The 15,747-nt window shown below is 45.2% G+C and overlaps 1 protein-coding gene across 2 annotated transcripts in view; it reads left to right on the forward strand.

The window, feature by feature from the left end:
* Positions 1 to 15,747, forward strand: part of wal (electron transfer flavoprotein subunit alpha wal) — a gene marked incomplete at its 5' end in the record, with an annotated part of 155,562 nt that overhangs the window by 56,111 nt on the left and 83,704 nt on the right.

The following is a 15,747-nucleotide window of genomic DNA, read 5'->3' on the forward strand; positions in this document are numbered from 1 at the left end:
CAGTTTTAGAAATAATTTATTAATGTGAAACATTCAAAGTCATGGGTCACTGAACTATGACAACACAGACGAAAGTGAGTGAAACCTCACTGTAAAGTGAAGTTTACTCTACAATATTCCCTTATCTGTTCACCCTCACTCATCTTGTTTCATCACAGAAAATGTATATAAGAAGATTTCAACACATTAGCTAGCTATTCACGCTTCAACCTTTGAAGATACGTGAATTTACAAAGATACGTGTGCGACCAATCGGTGAACGAAAATCATTGAAACTCAGTCGTTCACTTGTGTGGATGACTCTGGCTGGTGTTTGGTTCATATGATTCACTTGTTGTGTGGTCCACTTGTGTGATCCAACTTGTCTTATGAAGGAATTATTAATTGTAATCTGTGATAGAATGAGACAGTTTTCAACCACTCTGTGAACTCTGTCCCAATATCGTAAGCTTGTGGACCATTTGTGGTCCACTTGTGTGATCCAACTTGTCATATGAAGGAATTATTAATTGTAATCTGTGATGGTATGGTGAAGTTTTCCACCACTCTGTGAACTCTGTCCCAACATCATAAGCTTGTGAACCAAATGTGGACCACTTGTGCGGTCCACTTGTGTGATCGAACGTGTCATATGAAGAAATTAATAATTGTAATCTGTGAAAGAATGTGAAAGTTTTCCACCAGTCTGTGAACTCTGTCTGGACGTCGTAAGCAAATCCGAACATCCCCGCTTCGGCGAACCATTGTTCGTCGAACCGGGTGAGTAAATCCGGCCTGAAAAGTGTGCGAACTAACCGGAGATTCGTTGAATCGGGGTACGTTGAATCGAGGTTGTACTGTACTGCTCTTATGGTGGCATGTGAGCTGGGTGTAATATTCACAGGTACTTGGGCTGATGTTCTCACCTAGTTGTGCTTGCGGGGGTTGAACTTTGTCTTTTTGGTCCTGCCTCTCAACCGTCAATCAACTGGTGTACAGATTCCTGAGCCTACTGGGCTCTATCATACCTATATTCGAAACTGTGTATGGAGTCAGCCTCCACCACATCACTTCCTACTGTGTTCCATTTATTAACTACTCTGACACTGAAAAAATTCTTTCTAACGTCTCTGTGGCTGATCTGGGTACTAAGTTTCCACCTGTGTCCTCGTGTTCGTGTTCCACCTGTGCTGAAGAGTGTGTCTTTGTCCACTCTGTCAATTCCCCTGAGAATTTTATAGGTGGTTATCATGTCTCCCCTTACTCTTCTGTTTTCCAGGGACGGGAGGTTCAACTTCTTTAGACTTTCCTCGTAGTTCATTCCTCTCAGTTCTGGGACGAGCCTGGTGGCATACCTCTGAATCTTCTCTAGCTTTGTCTTGTTTAACTAGGTATGGACTCCAGGCTGGAGCTGCATATTCCAGGATTGGTCTTACATAAGTGGTATACAGGGTCCTGAACGATTTCTTAAACAAGTTTCAAAAGGCAGTTCTTATGTTGGCCAACCTAGTATATGCCGCTGATGATATTCTTTTGATGTGGGCCTCTGGGGACAGGTTCGGTGTGATATAAACCCCCAGACCTTTCTCTCTGTTTGACTCTTGCAGGATTTCACCTCCCTATTAGATACCCAGATGATTCCCAGATTAAGGAATTTGAAAATAAACTAAGAGATAAGAAATAAGTGTTAGTGAATGAAAAATCTTGGGTAGAAAAGTTGATCTTTCAAAACAGCAGTGTGTCAACAAAGATGGCTACCACCACAGGGGAGGACAGTACCCCAGCAAAGGAATGTTTTGCAGGTTTCTCACACCATGATGTAATGAAAGGTGGTTTTCTTGGCAGGTTGGTGATTATTGAGGACATACTGAAGAATTATGAAGAAAAGGTTATTTAATTAGAACAAGAAATAAAGGTCTGAAGATTGAGTTTTGTAATTTAAAAGGAAGTATTTTCCAGCAAGGTAAGGAAATTTGCAGCTTGACAGATAAGTTAAGGATGCAGGAGAGAAACATTGAGGAACTAGTAAAAGATAATGAGGTATTGAAAGTGAAGAGTAGGGAATTTGAAGAAATTAACAAAAAAATACTCATATGGTGAACAACTCGAAGGGAGCCTGAGGGCTTACATGGAGTTAGGCAAGGAGATGCAATGAGAAACTTCATTGGTAACTCAAATAGAGGAGACTAATAAAGAACTAGAAAAGTATAACGAAGAAATAAGAGAGGCATATGCACAAATTGTAAGAGAGAGAGACAATCAAGGAAGTGTGTTTGGAAGTCAAAACCTGAAATGACCAACAAGAAGCAGAAATTAGGCAAGCAATTAGGAAAGAACTGGTTACCAACAGTAAACTAGTACAAAACACTGCAGATAGAAGTAAGTCCATAATAATTTTTGGATGTTTAGAGAAGGAAATTTCATCTAGGATGGACTGAGCAGCTGAAGAGATGAAAATCATAGAGAAAATAGTGGGTTTAGGAGAAGGCTCAAAGGAAAATGTCGGTGATTTTAGAAGAATAGGAATGAGAAAGACAAGAACCGACTCTTGAGGGTGATGTTTAACGGAGTGAAAAACATGATAGAAGTGCTTAGAAATGCCAGGAAATTGCAGAGTGATGAGGTTGGCAAACTTTGGTCAATAAGACAAGACCTCTCAAAGGAAGACAGAGAAAAGCTGAAAATGAACCTAATTAAAGCAAAACGTCTAAATGGGGATAGAAATGATGAAGACAGAAATTCTTTTTTCTACAGTGTCAGGAACTGGAAAACTTGTGAAATGGTTCATAAAAACAAGGCAATAAAATCAGTAGTGGAAGGGGGAGTAAAGAGCAAAGGGAAAGGGAACATGTTCCCAAAAATTGTATATACCAACATAGATGGAGTGAGGTCAAAAACTTTGAAGTTGCAAGATATAATTCAGCTTAGGGTCCCAGATATTGTCGCATTATCAGAAACGAAACTTGAAGGAAATATATTAAATGAAGTCGTGTTCCCAAGGGGCTATTCAGTTTGGAGACGTGCCAGGAAAACTAGGAAGGGAGGAGGAGTGGCTGTGCTGGTGAAAGAACACCTGAAGGTAAGAGAGTTAATATTTAAAAACCCTCAAGATATTCACATAATGGCATTGCAGGTCTGGAATCAGGATGATAAGCTGATAATTTTAAATGCCTATGGCCCACCAGCAAGCAACACATGAACAAAGGAAGAACTGGATGACAAACGAGAGGGCCTCATAATGGTCATGAGAGATGATATTGTATAAGCAGATAAAGATAAATCACGACTGTTGATACTGGGGGACTTCAACTTTAAAACAATAGACTGGGGGGCTTATGAAGCAAGAACGGAGGACTTTTGGACATGCAGATTTGTGAACCTCATTCTGGAGACATTCTTGTATCAACATATAAAGCAGGCCACAAGAATGAGGGAAGGAGATGAATCGTCAGTACTGGATCTAGTTTTCACCAAGAAAGAAGAAGAGGTATTTGACATCCAGTACATTCCTCCCTTGGGAAAGAGTGATCATGTCCTGTTAGACATTAAATATGCTTTAAGATATCATCTAGAAGAAAATGGGGACATTGAAACAGTTGATGAACTCGATTTAAGGAGTGGTCACTATGGGGGAACTTTGAAAAATTTTTAATGTGTAATTGGACAGACTTGTTGCTAGGCAGGGAAGTAAATGAAATGTATGCCAAATTTTGCAAAATATACGATGAAGGCACACAAACATTCATACCAAAATAGAGATGCAGGGCCAGATTGGTTCAACAAAAATTGCAAGAGGACCAGAGACTAAAACACACAAAAATGGAATCAATATAGGAAGAGGCCAAACCTCCAAACATACCAGCGATACAAAGATGTGAGAAACAAATATACGGCAGTAGGGAGAGAGGCAGAAAGAAATTTAGAAAAAGGGATAGTGGATAAATGTAAAACAGAACTGGGCCTATTCTACAAATTCATAAACAACAAGTTGCAGGTAAAGGATAATATCCAGAGGTTGAATATGGGAAACAGATTCACGGAAAATGAAAAGGAAATGTGTGAAACATTAAACGAAAAGTTCCAAAGTGTGTTTGTACAAAATGAAATCTTCAGAGAATCAGACACAATAAGAATTCCAGAGAACAATATAGAGCACATAGAGGTGTCTAGAGATGAAGTGGAAAATATGCTAAAGGAGCTAAGTAAAAACAAAGCAGTTGGCCCAGATGGAGTTTCACCATGGGTACTGAGAGAACGTGCATCTGAGCTCAGCATTCCAATTCACCTGATCTTTCAGGCATCCCTGTGTACAGGAGTCGTAGCAGACATGTGGAAACAGGCTAACATGATTCCAATCTACAAAAGTGGCAGCAGGGAAGACCCCCTCAATTATAGATCTGTATCATTGACAAGTGTAATAGTGAAAGTATTGGAAAATAATAAAAACTAAATGGGTAGAACACCTGGAGAGAAGTTATATAATATCAGACAGACAGTATGGTTTTCGATCTGGAAGATCCTGTGTATCAAATTTACTTAGTTTCTATGGTCGAGCCACAGAGATTTTACAGAAAAATAGATGGTTGGGTTGACTGCATCAATCTGGACCTAAATAAAAGGCTTTAGACAGAGTTCCCAATAAAAGGTTGTTCTGGAAACTTGAAAATATTGGAGGGGTGACAGGTAAGCTCCTAACATGGATGAAAAAATTTCTGACTGATAGAAAAATGAGGGCAGTAATCAGAGGCAATGTATCAGACTAGAGAAATGTCACAAGTGGAGTACCACAGGGTTTAGTTCTTGCACTAGTGATGTTTATTGTCTACATAAATGATCTACAAGTTGGTATACAGAATTATGTGAACATGTTTGCTGATGATGCTAAGATAATAGGAAGGATAAGAAACTTAGATGATTGTCATGCCCTTCAAGAAGATGTGGACAAAATAAGTATATGGAGCTCCACTGCAAATGGAATTTAATGTTAATATATGCCATGTTATGGAATGTGGAATAGGAGAACATAGACCCCACACAACCTATAAATTATGAGAGAAATCTTTCTGAATAATTCTGATAAAGAAAGTGATCTAGGGGTGATTCTAGATAGAAAACTATCACCTGAGGATCACATATAGAACGTTGTGCGAGGAGCCTATGCCACGCTTTCTTACTTCAGAATTGCTTTTAAATACAATGATTGCAAAATACCAAAGAAATTGTTTGACTTTTGTTAGGCCAAAGCTAGAATATGCAGCGGTTGTGTGGTGCCCATATCTTAAGAAGCACATCAACAAACTGGAAAAGATTCAAAGACATGCTACTAAGTGGCTCCCAGAACTGAAGGGCAATAGCTACGAGAAGAGGTTAGGAGCATTAAATATGCCAAAAACTAGATGACAGAAAAAAAAGAGGTGATATAATCACTACAGTATTAACTCAACTTAACGACCTCTTTTATACCGATCTGCCGGTAATAACGACCAGTTTGGGAGATCGGTATCTGGAGCCTCTTATACCGGTTTGGTGGTCGATATTACCGACGGTCGGTATTGGGTTTGTTTTGGCATCGGCAGCCCCTCACATGGCGACCAGGCCACTGACCTCGATCATTCAAAGTGGTATATTAAATCTTAACTTTCTTTTAAAATGATTCAGTTTTATGAAGAAAATTCTAAATTATTATTAATAAAATATTTTAAAACCATTGTTATTAAGCAAAATTCTTTGTTTTCTTATTAAATACCTTTTATAGTATAGGCAATAGGTATTTTTTTTACCACGGACCTAGAATGTACTGCGCCTGGCCATGTGACCGCATTGTTTACTGTGAACTCGCGCGGCTGAGAGCAATGTCTCAGAATATTAGCCAGAGAAAATCAGATTCAGACAAAAATAGATAAATTCATGATTTCAAAGGTTCGTGAAAGCACCCACTGGGAATTCAACAAGTCGTGCAGCATCCGCCGGCAACGAATGCTCTACAAGCTATGCTGCACCCGCCGATGCTGAATTCCCATCAACAAGTCGTGCAGCCTCCGCCGGCAACGAATGCTCTGCAAGCTATGCTGCACCCACCGATGCTGAATTCCCATCGACAAGTTGTGCAGCCTCTGCCAGCAACGAATGCTCTGCAAGCTATGCTGCACCCGCCGATGCTGAATTCCCATCAACAAGTCGTGCAGCCTCCGCTGGCAACGAATGCTCTGCAAGCTATGCTGCACCCACCGATGCTGAATTCCCATCGATAAGTTGTGGAGCCTCTGCCGGCAATGAATGCTCTGCAAGCTATGCTGCACCCGCCGATGCTGAATTCCCATCAACAAGTCATGCAGCCTCCGCCGGCAATGAATGCTCTGCAAGCTATGCTGCACCTACCGATGCTGAATTCCCATCGACAAGTCATGGAGCATCTGCCGGCAACGAATGCTCTACAAGCCATGTTGCACCTGCTGATGCTGAATTCCCATCAAAAGTCGTGTAGCCTCCACTAACAATATAAAATGTAATTAAAAGGCATATAAATTAGTGTAAAAAGTGTTGATAGAGTACAGTATTGTAAATGTTAATGATTATTTAAGCCTTGACAAAAAGATACTGTACAGTGTAAATATACAGTAGAAATAATTTTCAATTGTGAATTAGAATTCATGTGAATTAGTAGTAAGGCTAGCTGTTGTGTGAAGTGAATGCCTGAAAATAAGTGTACATACTGTATGTACCCTGTATACAGTACTGAACAATATAAAACAAGCGCTGCAGAGGATGACGTAATCTTCACAGCTTCGTAATTTTCAGCTTCATTAAAAGTAAGTCAATTTACCAATTTTATTATAGTACAACCTCGATTCAACGTACCCCGATTCAACGAATCTCCGGCTAGTTCGCACACTTTTCAGGCTGAATTTACTCACCTGGTTCGACGAACCATGATTCGCCGAAGCGAGGGATGTTCGGATTTGCTTACGATGTCCAGACAGGGTTCACAGACTGGTGGAAAACTTTCCCATTCTATAACAGATTACAATTAATAATTCTCTCATATGACAAGTTGGATCACACAAGTGGATCACACAAGTGGACCACACAAATGGACCACACATGTGGACCACAAGTGGTCCACAAGCTTACGATTTTGAGACAGAGTTCACAGAGTGGTGGAAAACTTTCTCATTCTATCACAGATTACAATTAATAATTCCTTCATAAGAAGTTGGATCACACAAGTGAACCATATGAACCAAACACCAGCCAAAATGGTCCACACAAACACCAGCCAGAGTGATCCACACAAGTGAACAACTGAGTTTCCATGATTTTCGTTCACTGATTTGGGGCATACGTATCTTTGTACATTAATTTAAAGGATGAAGCGTGATTACCTAGCTACATGTGGTAAAATCTCCTTATAGACATTTTCTGTGATGAAACAAGATGAGTGAGGGTGGACAGATAAGAGAATACTATACTGTAAACCTCACTTTACAGTGAGATTTCACTCACTTTCGTCCGTGTGTCGTCATAGTTCAGTGACCCATGACTTTTGAAAGTTTCATATTAATAAAAATTTCTAAAACCAGTGTTTTTATAGCTTTTTATTATCCTAATTAAACTAAACTAAATAAAACCGAAAATATACTGTAATATGATAGACATCTGCTCTTTGAGAAATTACTGTATGTTATTGGAACAACTCTAGCGTGAGTGGACGGGTCTAATCCCTGTACACACAGCACCATGCGGTGTTTCATCCCTCCCCCCCCCCTTCTCTCTCTCTCTCTCTCTCTCTCTCTCTCTCTCTCTCTCTCTCTCTCTCTCTCTCTCTCTCTCTCTCTCTCTCTCTCTCTCTCTCTCTCTCTCTCTCTCTCTCTCTCTCTCTCTCTCCTCTCTCTCTCTCTCTCTCTCTCTCTCTCTCTCTCTCCTCTCTCTCTCTCTCTCTCTCTCTCTCTCTCTCTCTCTCTCTCTCTCTCTCTCTCTCTCTCTCTCTCTCTCTCTCTCTCTCTCTCTCTCTCTCTCTCTCTCTCTCTCTCTCTCTCTCTCTCTCTCTCTCTCTCTCTCTCTCTCTCTCTCTCTCTCTCTCTCTCTCTCTCTCTCTCTCTCTCTCTCTCTCTCTCTCTCTCTCTCTCTCTCTCTCTCTCTCTCTCTCTCTCTCTCTCTCTCTCTCTCTCTCTCTCTCTCTCTCTCTCTCTCTCTCTCTCTCTCTCTCTCTCTCTCTCTCTCTCTCTCTCTCTCTCTCTCTCTCTCTCTCTCTCTCTCTCTCTCTCTCTCTCTCTCTCTCTCTCTCTCTCTCTCTCTCTCTCTCTCTCTCTCTCTCTCTCTCTCTCTCTCTCTCTCTCTCTCTCTCTCTCTCTCTCTCTCTCTCTCTCTCTCTCTCTCTCTCTCTCTCTCTCTCTCTCTCTCTCTCTCTCTCTCTCTCTCTCTCTCTCTCTCTCTCTCTCTCTCTCTCTCTCTCTCTCTCTCTCTCTCTCTCTCTCTCTCTCTCTCTCTCTCTCTCTCTCTCTCTCTCTCTCTCTCTCTCTCTCTCTCTCTCTCTCTCTCTCTCTCTCTCTCTCTCTCTCTCTCTCTCTCTCTCTCTCTCTCTCTCTCTCTCTCTCTCTCTCTCTCTCTCTCTCTCTCTCTCTCTCTCTCTCTCTCTCTCTCTCTCTCTCTCTCTCTCTCTCTCTCTCTCTCTCTCTCTCTCTCTCTCTCTCTCTCTCTCTCTCTCTCTCTCTCTCTCTCTCTCTCTCTCTCTCTCTCTCTCTCTCTCTCTCTCTCTCTCTCTCTCTCTCTCTCTCTCTCTCTCTCTCTCTCTCTCTCTCTCTCTCTCTCTCTCTCTCTCTCTCTCTCTCTCTCTCTCTCTCTCTCTCTCTCTCTCCTCTCTCTCTCTCTCTCTCTCTCTCTCTCTCTCTCTCTCTCTCTCTCTCTCTCTCTCTCTCTCTCTCTCTCTCTCTCTCTCTCTCTCTCTCTCTCTCTCTCTCTCTCTCTCTCTCTCTCTCTCTCTCTCTCTCTCTCTCTCTCTCTCTCTCTCTCTCTCTCTCTCTCTCTCTCTCTCTCTCTCTCTCTCTCTCTCTCTCTCTCTCTCTCTCTCTCTCTCTCTCTCTCTCTCTCTCTCTCTCTCTCTCTCTCTCTCTCTCTCTCTCTCTCTCTCTCTCTCTCTCTCTCTCTCTCTCTCTCTCTCTCTCTCTCTCTCTCTCTCTCTCTCTCTCTCTCTCTCTCTCTCTCTCTCTCTCTCTCTCTCTCTCTCTCTCTCTCTCTCTCTCTCTCTCTCTCTCTCTCTCTCTCTCTCTCTCTCTCTCTCTCTCTCTCTCTCTCTCTCTCTCTCTCTCTCTCTCTCTCTCTCTCTCTCTCTCTCTCTCTCTCTCTCTCTCTCTCTCTCTCTCTCTCTCTCTCTCTCTCTCTCTCTCTCTCTCTCTCTCTCTCTCTCTCTCTCTCTCTCTCTCTCTCTCTCTCTCTCTCTCTCTCTCTCTCTCTCTCTCTCTCTCTCTCTCTCTCTCTCTCTCTCTCTCTCTCTCTCTCTCTCTCTCTCTCTCTCTCTCTCTCTCTCTCTCTCTCTCTCTCTCTCTCCCCCTCCCTCCCTCCCCCCCCCCCCCCTCCCTCCCTCCCCCCCCCCCCCTCCCTCCCCCTCCCTCCCTCCCTCCATCCACCCATCCATCCCCTCCCTCCATCCATCCCCTCCCTCCCTCCCTCCCTCCATCCATCCATCCATCCCCTCCCTCCATCCATCCATCCCCTCCCTCCATCCCCTCCCTCCATCCATCAATCCCCTCCCTCCATCCATCAATCCCCTCCCTCCATCCATCCATCCCCCCCTCCATCCATCCATCCCCTCCCTCCATCCATCCATCCCCTCCCTCCCTCCATCCATCCATCCCCTCCCTCCCTCCATCCATCCATCCCCTCCATCCCCCCCTCCATCCATCCCCTCCATCCCCCCCTCCATCCATCCCCTCCATCCCCCCCTCCATCCATCCATCCATCCATCCCCTCCATCCATCCATCCATCCATCCCCTCCATCCATCCATCCATCCCCTCCATCCATCCATCCATCCATCCCCTCCCTCCATCCATCCATCCCCTTTCTCCCTCCATCCATCCAGAATTGAAGAAACAAATCAAGTTAAAAAAAAAAGTTAACTGGGTCAGAGTTAGGGTTATCACCGAGTCGAGTCGGTCCCTTCACCACCACCGACACACCTTCCCCTCCCCCCCCCCCCACCCCTACAGCCCATACATACACACACACACCCTCAAATCATCCATCCTTCCATCCCTCCCTCCATCCTTCCATCAATCCATTTCCATCCTCTCCTTCCCTGCCTCCCTCCCAAGCTCTGCCTGCCTCCCTCTGTGCCAGTCTCCCTCCGTGCCTGCCTCCCTCCCTGCCTCTCCCTCACAAGCTCTGCCTGCCCGCCTCCCTTCCTGCCTACCCCCTCCCAATCTCTGCCTCCCTCCCAAGCTCTGCCTGCCTCCCTCCCTCCCTCCCTCCCTCCCTCCCTCCCTCCCTCCCTCCCTCCCTCCCTGCCTGCCTGCCTGCCTGCCTGCCTGCCTGCCTGCCTGCCTGCCTGCCTGCCTGCCTGCCTGCCTCCCTGCCTGCCTGCCTGCCTGCCTCCCTCCCTCCTTTCCTCCTTCCCTGCCTCCCTGCCTGCCCATCCACCCACCAGTCAGCCATCACTGACACAATGAGTGCATTTGGAGCCAACATGGTGCACGGATGTTCCTTGATTGTGCCGATATGTCCAACAAAGTCGCGGATTGAACGCTCCAGCCTCTTGACAAATCAAAATATAGTGTTAAAATTAAAGTTGCAGTAATTTTAGTGTCTGCCTCCCTCCCTTCCTCCTCATCCATCCATCCATCCCCTCCATCCATCCCCTCCCTCCATCCATCCATCCCCTCCCTCCATCCATCCATCCCCTCCCTCCATCCATCCATCCCCTCCCTCCATCCATCCCCTCCCTCCCTCCATCCACCCATCCATCCCCTCCCTCCATCCATCCCCTCCCTCCCTCCCTCCATCCACCCATCCATCCCCTCCCTCCCTCCATCCATCCATCCCCTCCCTCCATCCATCCATCCCCTCCCTCCATCCCCTCCCTCCATCCATCAATCCCCTCCCTCCATCCATCCATCCCCCCCTCCATCCATCCATCCCCTCCCTCCATCCATCCATCCCCTCCCTCCCTCCATCCATCCATCCCCTCCCTCCCATCCATCCATCCCCTCCATCCCCCCCTCCATCCATCCATCCATCCATCCCCTCCATCCATCCATCCATCCATCCCCTCCATCCATCCATCCATCCATCCATCCCCTCCATCCATCCATCCATCCATCCCCTCCCTCCATCCATCCATCCCCTTTCTCCCTCCATCCATCCAGAATTGAAGAAACAAATCAAGTTAAAAAAAAAAGTTAACTGGGTCAGAGTTAGGGTTATCACCGAGTCGAGTCGGTCCCTTCACCACCACCGACACACCTTCCCCTCCCCCCCCCCCCCCCACCCCTACAGCCCATACATACACACACACACCCTCAAATCATCCATCCTTCCATCCCTCCCTCCATCCTTCCATCAATCCATTTCCATCCTCTCCTTCCCTGCCTCCCTCCCAAGCTCTGCCTGCCTCCCTCTGTGCCAGTCTCCCTCCGTGCCTGCCTCCCTCCCTGCCTCTCCCTCACAAGCTCTGCCTGCCCGCCTCCCTTCCTGCCTACCCCCTCCCAATCTCTGCCTCCCTCCCAAGCTCTGCCTGCCTCCCTCCCTCCCTCCCTCCCTCCCTCCCTCCCTCCCTCCCTCCCTCCCTGCCTGCCTGCCTGCCTGCCTGCCTGCCTGCCTGCCTGCCTGCCTGCCTGCCTGCCTGCCTGCCTGCCTGCCTGCCTGCCTGCCTGCCTGCCTGCCTGCCTGCCTCCCTGCCTGCCTGCCTGCCTGCCTGCCTCCCTCCCTCCTTTCCTCCTTCCCTGCCTCCCTGCCTGCCCATCCACCCACCAGTCAGCCATCACTGACACAATGAGTGCATTTGGAGCCAACATGGTGCACGGATGTTCCTTGATTGTGCCGATATGTCCAACAAAGTCGCGGATTGAACGCTCCAGCCTCTTGACAAATCAAAATATAGTGTTAAAATTAAAGTTGCAGTAATTTTAGTGTACAATAGTTTTCATAAACTTTATTGTAGTACTCAACATACAACAGAACTACTCAACACAGTGTTAACGGCACAATACACTACAGTACAGTATGTATTTACTGTACAGCATTCACAACTCCATGAGACTTCAAGATGGACTTAACTCCAACAGTAAGGTAAATAACAAATGTAACATTATTTGTTAGTAGAGTAATAATATATAGGTACAGTATATAATATGATAATGCATTTTTATTGTCTACAAGAAAAATAAAGACACTGATGCAAACGCCTCCTGAAGGTCACCTCTTGCAACGAATCCAACGCTCCAACGAACTGGGGTCGGTCCCATATAGTACGTTGAATCGAGGTTGTACTGTATAGTATTTCAACATATTAATTTTTTTTCAACAAAAGGTACATATTAACCCTTAACATGCTCGGGGTCTAATATCCTGCTATCCACACAGGCGCATGTCATTTTGAAAAAAAAAAAATTTTTTTTTTTTTGCTAATCTGTTAAGTTCTGTTCACTGATCACGGGAAAAATAAAAAAAAAATTCTATTGTACTTACTTTTGTTGCAATAGAGCCGAGAAGCTCTGCGATGACGTCACAATCTGCATGGTCGCTCATGCAGTACACGCCCGGGAGATGTTGCGCGCGGTCCTCAAACAGCCAGAGTTGCCACAAATATATTTTCGCGCTATTTATTTACAATGTCTAAGCGCATTTTATCTAAATTTTTTTCACTAATTGTGTTTCAAATACTGTTTGAACATATTTTGTATCAATAATTGTTGCATATTTGAGTATACACAGGCGCACACAAATGTTTTCAATTACGGCAATATAATATGTCATTACAGTCTATTATATTATATGTTCTGCTTATATGTTTACATATTTACACACTCGCACACGCTATACACACTTTGAAGCACACTTAGAAGATTTCTAGACTGTGGTAGTCATTGAAGCAGTCGACAGCACATAATGGGATACCACACGTTTCACACCATGTTTGCACAAGCTTCCGTTTCTTGTCTCTACGTGTCGTTGTTTTACACACCAAGCAATCACGTTGGGCTATTGCACGCTTCACACCAGGTGGCAAATACTTAAGCTTGTGTGCTAGGAAGCCTTCAGTGTGAGCGAGGCGTGGAGTACCAGCATGCTGCAACAGTGGGTTTATGATGGGCCGCTGAATACCTGGGACATATTTTGCAAACTTTCCTAATAACTGTATTGCAGCATCAAATACAAAGTCACGGAAAGTGGGCTTACGTCCAGTTCTCACAAGGTACATGTTGAAACAGTTCAGCATGCTCATGTCCACAAGATGGAAGAACACTTTTTTCGTCCACCTACATGTCTTCCGCACACACTCTGCAGTGCCAATCATCATGTCTGATTTATCAATCAACCGCATGTTGATATTATAGTCTAAAACACAGTCTGGCTTATATAGTGGTGCGTTTGTTTTATGGCTCACTTTCCCACTGTTCACCATTGTTCCATCATGAATTGTTGTCAACAAGTTCACCTCTCTTTTGTCTTTCCACCGAACTGACAGAATGTTATCACTTTTCCTTCTCTGACACTCACCAACTGCAATGTCGTTGTCAAACACAGGCATTTCCCTTCGTTGTGGCTTTACTGTACCAACCAATCCGGTTCTATTTTCTAGCAAGAACCGAGCTAGCAAGGGACTTGTATAGTAATTATCTGTGTATAAAATGTGTCCCTTGTTCATCCACGGAGCCATGATGGTCTTCACTACACTCCCCGAGAATCCATGTTCGTCGTTACCGGGAATGTCTACATCACTAGCCGAGTACAGAATCATGTGTAACACGTATCCTGTCTCACAATCACAAAGAACAAAAAATTTCAGGCCAAATCGGTTTCGTTTTGAGGGAATGTACTGTTTGAATGGAACACGTCCCTTGAAAAGTATGAGAGATTCATCAACCACCAGCTTCTGTGCTGGTACGTAAAAATCTCTGAATTTTCCAATAACATCGTTCATGTAGTGCCTCACTCGCCACAGTCTATCATCAGGTGTTCGGTCCTGAACACTTCCAAAATGTAGACACCTGAGGAGTATCTGAAACCTGTCTCGTGACATATATTTCCCGAATAAAGGTGTTGGTATTGTCTTGTCCTTGCTCCAATAGTCATTTATTGCATGTTTGTGACAGTGCTTCATCAACAAACAGAGTGCCAAAAACACATACATTTCCGCCACTGTGGTATTTTTCCAACGCTGCAGTCGTGAAAATTCTGTGATTTCCCTCTCAATCAGGTAAGCAGCATGCAGGTTCGTTTGGTGTACAATGTATTCCATGAGTGGTTCATCATAGAATGCTGTAAAATATTCCATCTCAGCCATGTCCTCACCTTGATTAGGGAAAAGGTTTGTAATCCCTACATCTTTATCGTCAAAGTGAGGAATATTAGGAATAAAATCGTCACCATCACTCCACTCAAGTACACCAGGCGTCCTGCGAGATGCAGAGGAAAGACGGCGAGGAAGCGATGCATACCGGCGAGACCAGGAGCTGAATACCGTCTGCGAGAAGCACGGCGGCTACGTGCACGTGAGGTGGGTGCACGTGAACACGAGGGTCTTGGTGCCTCATGTGGTGCCATGCGGTGGCGCTTGGCTGGGCGAGATGCTGCTGACGCGACAATTTCTCGCCCAGTTACACCACTGGTACCAGCCACAGGCTCAATAAAACTTTGATCTGAGTCACTAAACCCAGAAAAGGAGTCACCTCCCTCTGACTCGTCACCCTCAAACAGAAAATATCCACAGGAACTGTGAGGTCGTGGTAGAATTGGGGTAGAAAATGGGCGAGGAGGCATGGGAGAGCGTATAGGCCTCGCCATGGCATGGCGGTCATTCTCACTTTCACTGCTGCTGCTACTATCTCCCGACAACTGTGTATAATCCTCATCGTTGTCTGAATCGTCAAACACACTTTCTTCACCTTCAGAGAATAATTTGTGGGCTATTTGCTCTGGGGTGAGGGACTGAGTGATGCGTGCTCGTGAGGCGTTTGACCGTGCGCTCGCCATGGTGACTCTCGCTAAACTGAGGCCTCCCATGCCATCGGAGCGTGAGCTGGATTTTTTTTCAAAATGGCCGCTGTTTACTAGAGCCCCTGGGCAGCGTATGGGACCCCCAGCTACACCGCGGGCCATTCAAATCGTGCGCGGTACCCATACACTTCATATGAAGTGAAGCGCAGTTGACTGGTAAAACGATTTACACTTCATATGAAGTGATGCGCACTTTAAGGGTTAATCTCTGCAAATGTATATTCTATCATTAGCAGAGAAAAGGTGAGCTCAAAATACTTCGTCTTGGCTAGCTCTCAGTGACAAGGCTCGATCGCAATTGTTATAGCCTGGCCGCCACAGCCTGTGTCATAACATTAAAAATACATTACCAGCACTGTTCAGGGTAAAACAAAACACATCTCTAAAATTTTATTGAGAAAATATTAACAATCACTGATTGATACATGAAATATTTTGCAATACAAAGGAATGAACCAATTTTTTCCCACCCATCCCCGACCGGCCGCCGCTCGAGCGGACAGCACACTGGACTTGTGATCCTGTGGTCCCGGGTTCGATCCCGGGCGCCGGCGAG

This window comes from Procambarus clarkii, chromosome 47 (genome assembly GCF_040958095.1).
Source record: "Procambarus clarkii isolate CNS0578487 chromosome 47, FALCON_Pclarkii_2.0, whole genome shotgun sequence".
Classification (NCBI taxonomy): Eukaryota; Metazoa; Arthropoda; class Malacostraca; order Decapoda; family Cambaridae; genus Procambarus; species Procambarus clarkii.